This window comes from Python bivittatus, unplaced genomic scaffold (genome assembly GCF_059951505.1).
Source record: "Python bivittatus isolate LINGU-HERP-01145 unplaced genomic scaffold, Pbiv_v1 ctg000840_np1212, whole genome shotgun sequence".
Taxonomy (NCBI): domain Eukaryota; kingdom Metazoa; phylum Chordata; class Lepidosauria; order Squamata; family Pythonidae; genus Python; species Python bivittatus.
Window position 1 is genome coordinate 48,934,085 of NW_028277113.1, and position 13,984 is coordinate 48,948,068.

The 13,984-nt window shown below is 36.8% G+C and overlaps 1 pseudogene; it reads right to left on the minus strand.

Moving 5' to 3' along the window:
* Positions 1-10,932: 10,932 nt before the first annotated feature.
* On the minus strand, positions 10,933-11,058 carry LOC148213747 (U4 spliceosomal RNA; annotated as a pseudogene).
* Positions 11,059-13,984: the final 2,926 nt, after the last annotated feature.

A 13,984-nucleotide genomic window follows, 5' to 3' on the forward strand; every position in this document is an offset into this window, starting at 1 on the left:
ACTTTTCTTTCTTTTGTCTACATTTTTTCTTCTGCTTCTTTGCACCTTTCATTCTTTCTTTCTATTCTTCTTTCTTTCTTTCTTTCTTTCTTTCTTTCTTTCTTTCTTTCTTTCTTTCTTTCTTTCTTTCTTTCTTTCTTTCTTTTACCTTGCATTAGATTTTACTATTGTAATTAAAATCCTTAATAAAATTATATAACAAATGTCGCTGTTCTCTCAAAGACTTTGCTGAATCAGAGACAGAAAATTCAAGATGCTTGTACAGAGCAGCTGTTACACTGCTGATATGTAGCATATATTACTGTTTGGACATGCAGCATTTTGTTTTTAACTGGCAGGTGAGTAGAGGCATTTGGTTTGGGGACCACAATATTGCACATCTGCCTAAAAAAACTAATCATTTGAGATAAGCAAGATTTCAGCCCTTGGCTGACCATTTGTCACCTAAGATGGGTATAAATGGATTTAGTTTACCTTTGGATTGAATGAAAATGAGGATGCCCACATGCCTGCACTTAGTTGAAGAAAAGATGCAGTAGCAAGTGATATGGATCATCATATTTACTTCATTTAAATTATTTCCATGCTGTATTTAATTAAAGATAGAGTCCCAGTATGTGTAAAGCATCTTTAATATATATTTACAGAACTTACAGAAATGGAAACAGAGCCATACAGTCCTTTAAAGATCAGAGTAATAACTAGCTCGTAGTTGGGAAAAGCGACCGAGTATAATGTAGGGATTAAGGTATGGGATTAGGAGTGGGGACACTCAGGTTCTGGTCCATCCTCAGCCATGGAAGCTTCAGGCCAACTGCTGCCTCATAGCTCAACCTACCTCACAGGTTTTTTGGAAAAATAGAAGAAGAGATCACTATGTATCCTTTCTTCAGCTCCTCTATAAATGAACAAAATGAACATTGTTTGACTGACTGAATGTTAGAGTCAGTATAATCCAAAGACTTCCAAAGGCAAGTAGTTTGGCCTTTTGATTCCCTTAAGGAGCATCAACTTGTGCATTTGGTTTCAAACATGAATTATGCAAACCTAGAATTTTGTCTTCAAACATGGTTTGGGAAACCAAATATAGAAATCTTATGGTTAAAATAAGTGGAAATTGATTACATGTTAAATAAGGATCTTCAGTTCATGATGCACAAGCATGTTTAGATGCCCAATTACTATGATTTCCCTTTCTTTGATTAAGTTTTTTAGTAATCAGGCCAAGACAGGTGTGCAGGCTTTTCTTGGTATGCTCAGGACGAAGATAGGCTACAATTAAAAGCAGGTTATAAATATGGGTGACAGATCCAGAGAAAATAAATAAATATGTATATTGAATGAATTAACATTTTTCCCTTCTGCAGTATATTCTCTCAGTACTACGTGCAAAGTAGTTATTTTCTAGTTGTATAATAAGTATAGTTTCAGGAAAGAAAACTGATCAGTGCACATAAAATGTCTGTATCTAGAGGATATGGACAAGTTCGTTACTAACTTCCTTGTGTAGTGGTTCCATTAAGTTTTGTACAACACAGAGGTATGAATCAATCTGCTTTGATTCAATAATTGGGAGTTAGCCAAATCCAGGGCACACTCTGATATGTGGATCTTGTGCCATGGTAATGAGGAACTGAATTAGTTGCAACATTTATACTCCAAGCAATGAAGTTTTATAAGTAACTTTTACAAAAATAATAGAAGTTAATTCTGTGTAACTTTTTAACAATGAAAATTGTTAAGACATAATTATTTTAATGAAAATATATATATATTCAACATTGCTCAGTCATAGGTGTTGGAAAATATGGGGTTTCAACCAAGCCTGTCTCACATGAGCACAAAGGGGGGGGGGCTTCGCTGCGGCCTAGCTTTGCTGCTTTGTGTGGGCGGGGCTTGGATCCCGGCTTTTTCCTGTTTCCCTCATTTTCTTCCTCTTCTCATACCTCTCCACGAGGTAGGGATGAATCCTCTCTCCTCCTCATGGGTTTTGTAATAACATTTCTCAACCTGAACAATAGGAGCAAAAATTTTCAGGGGCTTCATTTTTTGTTTAATAAAATCTATGTATTACACACACCTTTATTCTTCCTTTCTCCTTTCAATAAAATAAAAAAAATTAACAAATTCTGTTTTAATATACAGTGTTAAAAACTTTCCTAATCTTTAATTGCTGAAGTGAATCTTTGGTAGTTTGAAATTAAACTTTATTTCTGGAAATTTTAATTAATTAATGATTAAAAATGGGTATATCCGACCAAATAATTATACATATTAACTTCCTCAATTAACAGTTGGTGTTATCTCCAGAGTTTGGTTATGAGAACAGAGATCAACAAATACAAAATAATTGTATATTTAAAATTGAGAATTTTAAATCTGATAGAAGTTAGTTTGGGGTACATTTCCTTCACATTCCAATAATTAACTGGCATATATATTAGTAAAATCAAAGAATTCACTGGCTGTAAATGTTTGATTATACTAGATCTGTTGGCACTCAGCACCTGTATTTCCTATTAGAATATATGATTGATATTCAAGTCTATTTTAAACAAAGCCAGATTATTTGTCTACACAGTTGTTCAATGAAGAAGATTCCTAAATATGCAATCTCTGGAGATCTTTCATTGGAGCTCCTAGAAACGATGGCCATTAGAGTAATGCAGCTCTAATAAAAACAGCACCACTTGAAGAAATGATGTTTAAGCCTATGTCCCCCTGCCCCAACGCCATTCCAGATCACTAGTGACATAAGTTAGAGTGAAATTAATTGGCGCTGGCTTGCCTATAATACCATGAAATGTGAAACATGTTTTGCATTCAGCATTTTTCCTGGCCAGACTATACAAAATCTGATGCAAATTTTATGAAAAAAGAGTCTTGAAGTTAGCTACTTGAAACTTGGGTGTAATTAGCCACTGCTGTGTAACAGTGTAAAAATTGCAAAGGTGTAAATCAGTGTTTCTCAATTTCAGCAACTTGTTGTATAGACTTCAACATGCTGGCTGGGGAATTCTGGGAGCTGAAGTCCACACATCTTAAAGTTGCTAAGATTGAGAAACACTGCTAAAAGTTATGGCATTTGTTTTCAGGAGTTGACAAAGAAACACCAGTGAGTCCTAGGTTATTTTTATTTCCTTAAATGTGCAGATCCCCCAATTAAATAAAAATAATTTAGAGAGTTAAAATAGCTGAATTCTTTTGAGATTGACCTTGGATTCATAAGAAGGGAAATACTTCAGTCAATCTGATGAAGAACTGTTCTTTCACTTATTTAAATGCATACATTTAGCCTTCCATTCCATTTTTCACAGATGTTCACAGGAGCAAAATACATATGATCAAGAAGCTTGTGACCTTGTTTCAAGCTTGATTTTCAAAACTCCAGACTACTGTATTACTCCTCTTTAGGCTGCTTTGAAGAATTTGTTCATTATAATTGCATTTAGCTGTTTTCCAAACCCCTGTCAAACAGCCATGGTGTATGAACCCTCTAGTTACTTTTGTGTGTTTTTAAAGTCCATGGCTTTGATATTATAATTGCTGCAAGTGGATGCAATTAAATTTTTATTTGGAAACCTATATTGATGCAAGTTATTCAAAGACAGTCACTGGCTCTGTATTTTCATGTGTACTTACAATCAAAGCTTTTGTTTGCTTAAGCTAACAAATAATTTTTAGCATAAGAAAGAGTTAATCTGGAGTGTTACATATAGCAATCTTCTCAGTCTTCCCTTCTTTGCAAAAAAATCAACTAATAAAAATAAGCAAATATTTTGTTGATTATATAGGAATATGAACACTTCAAACACAGGTTCACACTTCTAATTGAGTAGAGATACTTTAACCAAAGCCATAGCAGTGGAATTTAATCTGGTCATGATCTTCCACTATCAGAACTTGTTCTATCAATGGAACTGGGAATGGGATTCTCTCTCCCCAATATCCCTCAACATTTAATCCAAAAGGCTGGAGAAGGAGAATGTCCAATGAAATAGTATCTGTTAAAAGAAACATTTCCTATTTTGTCTCCCCCTGTATCACCAATATGTGCTGTGATGTTCTTAACTCAGAATAGCTGATCAGATTGCTTCGAGCTTGCAAGAAAACATCCATGTTCTGTGAATTTGTCTGAGCCTGAGACAAGATAGGGCTGTTTCAACTGGGTCCTTCCTTCTGCTTATATGCCACTCCATTTCCAAAGACTCTAAGCAAGTTACAAATAACATCATAAAATTGAAACATAAACAGTAACATAAATGTCACACCAAGAAAAACCTGATATGTCACCATTTGGGCAGAAGAATCTTCAGGTGTCCCCATTTCAGAGAAGGTGATCTTGGAGATATCTAGAGCGTGAGGCACATAGAGCTTTTGAGTGTTTTGAGGTTTCTAAGAGTCTCAACTGCTGTAACTCTATTTCTTCTAAGCTATTATTAGCTTGGTTTTTATTTTTAAAATATTTGTTTGGGAAACTTAGAATTCACGGGTTGTATTTTGTATGAATTGCTTTGTTCTGTACTGTGTGCTTTCTTTTACAGACAAAGGCAAAGGCCTGTGCTATATGCATTTCAGAAATATTGCTAATAATGCTGTTGAAGTTTCCAGGTTGCAAATTGTAACATGCAAATACTATGACGTGCTTCTTGAGCATTAGTAGGTACACTCTGGGCATGTTCTTGATACTCAGTTTTGTTGTTAGAAAAATATGCACTATTTTTTTACTTTAGGAAGAGAGAGAAGTGTTAAACCAATAGTCAAACTTTTTGCTGCTGCTGTTTGTCATGAGCTGTGTGAATTGTGATATGTATTGCTCTGTGATAATTGTGTAGACAGGCTAAATACACAGGCTTAAACTGTTGCAATCAATTTATGGCTCACTTTTGTGGTTGTTTGTCCAGAAGGCTAGGCTGTAAAAAGCATGTTTATATGTTGCACTGTTTCCTATAGTGATTTTTTAAATGATTTCATTAAAAAAAACACTCTTAGTAATTCTTTTTATAGGTCAGGTGGCAGGTAGCAGTCAGAGCTACTAATTCAGCTACTTTTGCGGTTCTAGGCTGAAAAACAAGGGAACAAAGGTCTCATTTCTGAAATAGACTACTTAAAATATTTTGAGTTTTTTCCACATGGAACAATTGAGGATTCTGAGGTTTGGAACACAGACAATGTAGAATGGGTATAAAACAAAAAGCTTGTGGAAGTTATCAGTGCATATATGACATGATGAAGCTGTACCTCCCCAGAAATAAGTCTGATAACAACATATCAGGCATTATTTGTACTGGAATTATGAGAGTTTATGAGGGAAGAAAAGTGAGGAAACATGACAGTGGAAACCCCTAGTGTTTAATTATATAAAATTGGGTCCATATTCAAAGCAGAATAAGGTATGTCTTCCTTATAAGCAAGCATGCACAGCTTAGGGCTACACATAGTCCCCAGAGAACTTCCAAAACTTGTTACAAAGCTTTTTACATTTTTAATGTGACAAAAAATAAGAAAAATATTTACATAGGGATTACTATCAACTGAATTTGATTTAATTGGATGAAATCTATATTTTGTCTTTATCACATTCATTTCTTTGAAGTCAGACTTTTAGGATGCTGTTTAAAGGCTAGGTGCATCAAAGTTGTCAGCCTTGCCTAAAAATACACTATAGTAATTTGTATATAATTTCTTTTTCAAAATATAGCTCAACCCTTTGTTTGGTGGAAGAAACACAATTAACTTACACATAGGATAATATAGATTTGCATCCCAAGGTCTGATGGGTAGTAAGCTGTGATCATGATCCGATCCCTTTCTTATAATCAGTGCCAGGCATAGGATGTGTTACAGGCACTCCCAGGTTTGGCTTATGGACACTCACTCACACACTCATACCTTGTTGAGACATGCAGATCTTATAAGTCCCCCTTGCTTTCTACCTGGGTTTTCCAGATAAGCATAGCTACAACAGACAAGACACACAGCCCTGGGCAACAGGCGGGAAGTAATTAGGGACACGAACAAAATCACTTTCAACTGAACACTGAAGCACAACAGGTTTATTTATTTATTAAATTTCTCTCCACCCATCTCCCCCCAATGGGGGACTCTGGGCGGCTCACACAAGCATTAAATCTCTCTCTCTCTCTCTCTAGAGCCGCCCAGAGTCCCCCATTGGGGGGAGATGGGTGGAGAGAAATTTAATAAATAAATAAACCTGTTGTGCTTCAGTGTATATACACACACACACACACACACACACAAAACATAAAAAATTTATACAAAACATTACCAAAAAAGAAAGAGAAAGTCCAAGAAGATGATGGATCTGGGGTCCTCTATGGGACTAGCCATCCCCACGCTTGATGTATTCCCTCCCCACCCCAGGCCAAGTGGCAGAACCAGGTCTTCAAAGCCCTCCTGAAGGCCAGGAGTGAGGGGGCCAATCTCACCTCGGGGGGCAGAATATTCCAAAGAGTGGGGGCTACAACAGAGAAGGCCCGCCTTCTGGACCCCGCTAATCAGAGTTATTTTACCGAGAGGGTCCGGAGGATTCCCTCTCTGTGTGATCGGGTGGGATGGGTTGAAGTCATGGGGAAGAGGCAGCCCCTTAGGTAACCTGGTCCCACGCCATGTAGGGCTTTAAAGGTGATAACCAACACCTTGAATAGGACCTGGAAGCAAACTGGTACCCAATGCAGCTCATGGAGCAACGGTGTTATGTGGGCCCTTCTTGAGGCTCCCAAAATAGCCCGTGCGGCTACATTCTGGACCAGCTGTAGCTTCTGGATACTCTTCAAGGGTAGCCCCATGTTGAACACATTGCAGTAGTCTATATGGGAGATAAGAAGGGCATGAGTGACTGTTCGAAGGGCATCCCGATCCAGGAAAGGGCGTAACTGATGCACAACCTGAAGTTGTGCAAAGGCCCTTCTTGCCACAGCTGCCACCTGCTTTTCGAGCAGGAGCCGTGAGTCTAGGAGGACCCCCAGATTACACACTGGGTCTGTCTGGGGCAGTGTTACCCCATTCAGCACGAAAGATGACAAAGTCCGAATACAAAGAGCCATTAACCCACAGCCACTCCGTCTTACCAGGGTTCAGCTGAAGCCTGTTGTTCCCCATCCAGACCCTTATAGCCTCCAGGCACTGCAAAAGGGCAGTCACAAAAGGTTGTTTGGAATACACAGAGACCCAGTGAATTTAAAGTAACAGCAAAACTTTACTGGTTACAATGTACACTTGCTCTTTCTCATATGCACACGCACACACAAACACACTTACCCACATCCTTCTCAACTAGGCCGCCAGGCACTAGCTAAGGGAGGGAAGCCACCAAGTATGGATCCAAAGATGATTCAAGGAGTGGGCAAACTTCAGGAACCCCTTTTATCCCCAAAAGTCCTTGCTTTGTTCATTCACAAGTCTGGCAGCTACTCTTGCCTTGTTAATTTACAAGTCTGGTAGCTGTGGATGGGCTTTTTGGGGGGGTTCCATGGGGTCAGGCCCAACTTCCTTTGTCTGGTTCAGGTGACATTTTTTCCTTTGTTTCCTTAATGATTTGTCTCCTTCTTATCTACCTCCTCAAAAGGATCTTTTAGACAAAATTCCTGGCTTTTGTCCTCTCTGCTTACGTGCCTGTTTCATCTTTTAGTTATGGCAGCTTCAGCCTAGTCTCACAGATGGCGCTTTTAAAATACAGTCCTATATCTACTTCCCTGGAAGTGCACCCATTATACTGGATGAGGCTTACTTTTGCGTAAACAAGTATATGGTTGCAAAGTCCATTGTTAGAAAAAGTGATAGAACTGTCAGTTGACTAAAGACAGCACTCATATGTCAAGTCATAAGATAATGTTATAACTCAGCGGTGAACAGCCTGCATCACCTTGACCACATGCAATTTCCCACCTGCTTTTTTTTTCAGCTCTCAGAGTCCCACCAAAGCATCCCTTTGAGATGAAGTTGCAAAATATTTTGTTATTTTTTAAAGAGGGGTGGGCAATATAAGTTTTTTTATGCCATAACTATTGTTAAAAATATGAATACTGTAAATAAAAGGACAGTCCCTGGAAAATCACCAAAGGGGTTGAACCCCAAAAAGGTGTAACTCTTAGCCACATATGTTGTGTGCTCCTGCTATAAGTCCTTGTGTGAAATAATTAACCTGATATCTTTCTGTACAGAAGGGTTTTTGTACATTCTTGAAGCTATACAGCCGGCTTTGTCACATGTTGGATTGGAACTTTGTAGGAAGTTTCAACAGGTTTATAGGACAAAACAGTTCAAGTTAGGTGGTATTATACTTGTACATTATGAAAAGATACATAAAAGACCGATAAGTCCTCTTCAGTAAAATGCTGGAAATGTACTGATCTGTGGGTATACATTTTAATGTTAGTCACCTGATTTTGAACAAAAAGAAATGGGAATATTGGACAAGGCAGAAATACAAAATTTAAATGAAAATCATTCCATCCAGATGCAAATATGGCTTCCATAATATGTCTAACCATGCCTGTTCAATATGACTTTTACAAGGCTGGTAAATGCACATAGGATTTATGACCCAATTCTGGGCTTGGATGCTACAGCTATTACACATCTCTGTACTATTCCTTCTCTCTTTGAAACCTGACATATAATAGTATATAATTGAAGAGACTGCTTGAAATCTCTAGGAAGTTTTATGATTTAGTTTTTAGTTCCATTTAGTGTTGAAAAGCAGGTAGGAAAGCTGCTGGATCTTTAAATTACAAGAGAGTAAAGAAGAGAACTAAAACGGAAAAGCACAAATAATTGAATCTCAAAAATATAGATATAGAAAAATTTAAGGGACTTATATCCCTTTACTTTATATCAAATTTCTGATTTTTTAACAAAAATACATACTATCCCTAAGATTAACACCTGTAGCAGGATATTGAAAAATAAACTTTTAAAAAATTCATTAAATTACAGGCCAGCTAGTTTAAAACTTTTCCTGGATATATTGTTGGAATGTATTTTAAAAGTAAGATTATCAAATGTTATATAAGGATAAGTGTTGCTGAAGAAGAATCATTCAGCTGCTAAAGTAAGTCTTATAAACTAGGTAGAGAAGTCTTCCTTAGCCTGGACATCCTCCAGAGGTTATGGATATCAACTCCAAGAATTAATACTGGCTGGGTATTCTAAGAGTTGAAGGGTATTCAACTGGGTGGTGCCCAAGTTGGGTAAGGTTGACTTAGAATTCTTTGAGAGTGAGAGTGAGAGTGTGTGAATTCTCTAATTTGATAAAACTGTATACAAGAGTTCAAGAAACTCTTCTATACCAAGTCTTCTACTAAAGATTCCTGAGGAAAAGCCCAGAATAAAATAAATATTTATAGAGGGGTGTATGTGTGTATCATGATTTAATCTTTAATCCCCAAATCTTTTTTGAATTAAAGTTTTTTTGGCCAAATCTAATATCTATCTATCTATCTATCTATCTATCTATCTATCTATCTATCTATCTATCTATCTATCTATCTATCATCAATCACATGAAATTGAATGATAGGAGATTCAAGGTAGGAGATGGTATTTTGCACATTGCCTATGGAAACCATGGAATTTGTTACTACAAAATTTAGTAATTGGCTTACTTAATTGGCTGTAAAAGGGGATTAGATAAATTTCTGTATGATCAGCCTTATATTAAAAATATATTATATTTAGTATTAGAAATTTGAAAGTCAGTTGCTGGGGAAAACAAGCACAAAGATGCTCTTGTGCTCATGTTCTGAATTGAATTTCAAATAGGTGTCTGGCCGGACATGATGGGAACAGAGTGCTGTATTAAATAGCTCTTTTGGTCCAGCGTGGCTCTTCTTATGTTCTTATGAAACTGATTAAGATGGAAAATCAAGAACAACGCAACCTCTACAAATGCTGCTGGGTAAGTACTACAACAGACAGTTGTTTAAACATGACTAGTTTGCTTTGGAGAAATCGAAAGTCTTTTAGATAGATCTAAGAAAGATACATACATACATACATACATGCATATATATGTTAAAGAGGGTTACTGATCAATGAGTGTATTCAGGCAGCTGCTTCCCATCTGCTTCTTGCAGATCTTTCATTTCAACATGTATTGCAATGGGGCTGTGCATAGCAGTGGCATTGTGCTACTTTTGCCTACAAAGAAAGGACAGTTCAAAGGGTCATCCTCTGCACAGTTTCCTCCTAGATTTCAGAACACGGAGAAAGCTGCTTGCAGTGTTTTTCCTCCCAGGCCTACAGAATCAAGACAGAGCTTAGATTGCTTTAAAACACCAAATGACTACATCTGTTGGACTTCTGCACTGACTAGTTTGTATTGGCCTATGGTCCTATTCCATGTCAGAACCCTTCTGGATCAATTTTTCTGTGATATGATTTTAAAAATTATTAATTTCTGGTAAGACTTCCCTCTTTAAATACATTTTATAAAAGTATTGTACAAAAACAAGCTTTTTCTCTGTTTCTTTAGCTAGTGCAGACCCTCTATTTCAGGGTACAGGAGCAGGTACACAAAAAAAGATAGCAAACATGGTGCTGAAAAAATCCATTCTATAAATTCTCTGCATGCTCATTTTTGATAAGGAATTATAGAATGACATTAAGCACTGTCTATATAAAATGTCTGCTCATCTATCTATCTTTGTGTAATAGAAAATAACAAGATGTCATTCCCATCAAGTTAAATATTTATCAAATTATAGAATAATGCTGGATTAGTGCCAGTAAGAAGAGAGATTCACATCATGCTAATTCATCATTTGTTTTAACCACAGTTTGTTGAACATGCTACAATCACCTGGTCCAAACAGTTGAAACATGCTCTCATGAGTTGTAAACTTCCATGAAACTGAATGGGACTTTTTTCCAATGAAGATGCCTGCAATTTTACGGTAGATTTGCATTGTGTTTCTGAAGTGCTATGAAATTTTAATCATCTATTGTTAGCAGAAATAAAGTTCATTTCCTGTTTCCAATTAGCAATAATCACGCCTCAAATTAATCTTGGCCACGATACTGCCACTGTGCAAAGTACATACTAAACTTTATGTTCCCCCACACCCATCTAATGCTCCTACTCTTCCTTTTAGATTCTTTTAGACTCTTGTTTATATATATATATTATGTTTTAATACATATATTTTTATATCTTCTAGCTTTTCATTATCTTTTTTAGACTCTAATGTATCTTCTATGCTTTTTAAATGACTGTACCCCACCATCCTTATCCTGGTCTATGACCATAATAAATGATTTGATTTGATTTGAAAGTTCATTTCCTTTAAGTGGTCAGAAAAAAAAAGTTGCATTAAATTATATGCATTCCCACGCTTTCTATTCAGAGAAAAACTGCCCTCCATACTGTTTTCTTAGGAAAGTAGTACCTCAGCTCTGTGTAATAATAGAAGGAAGCTCAGGGGAAAACATTGAGGCTGAACGTTGATAAGGAAAAATTATATGGAAGTCTGTGGATTACTCATATCTCCTCACGTTCATCAGTTTTCAGAGCCAGGTTAATGTCAGGCTGAGCTGGGAAGAAGTAAAGATGGTGAGATCTGGCTAATGTGAAAGTTTTCATTCTGATTATTTGTTTGAGGTTTATTCACATTTAACGCTTAGATCTCATAAGTCCTTTTAGTCTTAAGTCAACCATTGTATAGAGAAAGTTCTGCTATGTTTTCTGTGGCTCACTCCCAGATTTTTAACTTGAATAAAGTAATTTAGGAGCAAGAAAGTGGGAGGTGGGGATACTTGAGAACCCGAAACATGTATTCTGTTGATGCAGTCTTAGCTGTATATTCTCAGATATAAGTTTTACTGTGTTTATTACTAAGTACTGTGCAGGCTTTCTGTATACATTTTTTTGGCAATGAGACCATGTGGGAGTGTTGCCAATAAAAATACAAGATGCAAACTACACATGTACAGAGAACTAAAATATCTGAACTCTTCCATAAAAGCATCACATGCATTTAGTTTTCAAGGCTACTACCTTGATCTGAAATAATATGGTACAACATCAGGGCATGCCAACGGTAACATAATTAGCAATTATGTTAATTGTTGGCAAAATGCTTGCAACCAGTTTATGAATGCTAAAAATATTTGAAATATATAGAAATGTTTAAAAGATCACATTAAACTACAGTTTGCTTAGCTATATTTATTGAATAAGCAGCAATTAGCTGAGCTCACACCACATGCTAAGCTTTAAACTATAGTTTGTGAACCACAGTGGCTGATTTCACACAACATTCTTAAATCAAAACCAGACAAATTATATTATGGCTTAATATGTTTTAACCCAGTCATAATATCCTTCAGGGACAAACTAGATAGGCTAAAAAGTATGGTCTAGTGGTTAAAGTGCTGGATTATGATTGTAAAAAATCCAGGTTCAAGTTCACCCTTACCCCTGGAAACTCACTGAATAATTTTGGACACACCATACCCCACATATGCTATCTAGAACTCCTGGAGAAAAGATAACTCTCCTGGAATGTTGAAAAATATCAGTTTACCCAACCCAAACTGGAGCAGTGTGGAGATTAGGATCCATAGCCTTCAGGGAATGAGGCCTTCATCCTGCAGTGGATTGACTCAGAATAATATATTCAATATATAACTCCACAAACAGTCAACTCTAGAGATTAGAAGTATGTTTCCCAGATCTCTTGGAAACTATGTAGAATTCAGACAGTCATGCTTGTAATCCTAAGCATCTTTCATTGGAACAAACTCCCCTTGCTCCCCCCCCCTTTTTTTTTTTGCTTTAGGTAAGTAGAAAAGTTTATGAGGTGGTAGTCCATGCAAATGCTTCTTCCTATCTACCCAGCAGAAAAGCTGGTGAAGGAGATGATTTGGAAAAATGCTTTTAAATCCCTATAGGAAACAATGTAAGCAACAGGTTGCACTCTGTTATGCTGACATAAAAAGCCATAGAACCCATGGACAACACAAGGGCAGCAAAAACACACATTATTTGCTATTGTCTTGAGGTTTCATCCTAATGCCATGCATGAGGCACACCTTTTGCCTTTGTCAACTGAAAGTTCAACAGCATAGCAGTATTATCTGTACACATACAATATATAATTTCACTTTTGGCAACTTACCTGTTAAAAACAACAGTGCAGAAAGAACAGAGAAGACAATATTATACTACAACCTATTAATCCTTAAATACAGCAGTAAAGTTAATTACCAGGCAGGCAGCAATATGTACTTAAGTAACCCTCCCCTATCTTTTACTGTTTACTGCCAGGCATGGCAGCAGACATGGAACCTGTGCCTGCTGCTGGACTGGTTAATTCACTCTTGAAGTCCTCATGGTTTGTTGGATTAAAAAAAAAGTCAACTGGGGATGTTGGAATACTCAAAACAATTAAGTATGAAACCTGAGTTTATCATGAGTTTGGGATAAAGCACTGGAACACATGATGTTTTCTTCCAAACCATAAATATTTAACATGACAGCTTTAAGCATGTAATAATTTGAAACAGGAAGTGTCAGATTCCTGTTCCCACGAATGTATATGGATTGCAATGGAAGTTTGAAATTCAGCTGAAGCTGAATGAAGGGCTGAGGGCTCCAGGTTGTCTTCCCTGGCTATACATGGTTACCTAGAGTTTGTTCCCTTCAATGAAAAAGTACATGCCACAAAAATGCACAGTAACCCTTCTTTTATTTTTTATAATATTGCATGATACTGTTAACTTAAGAGACACTCTTATTTATCTTAAGAAAAACAGTCTTGTTGATTTGAATAGTATTGGCACATTTATTGCATGTTAGCTTCAAGGAGCTCAAAAATCCCCAAACGGTCTCAAAATTAGATTTGCTTGATTAGTTTTGGGCAAGGCCACTATGGCATTTGCTTATGAGTCAACTTCTCCTAGTTGGTCTCCCTCTAGATAAGTTGAGAACATAATTCCCAGCATTCCCAATCTGCATGGCCAA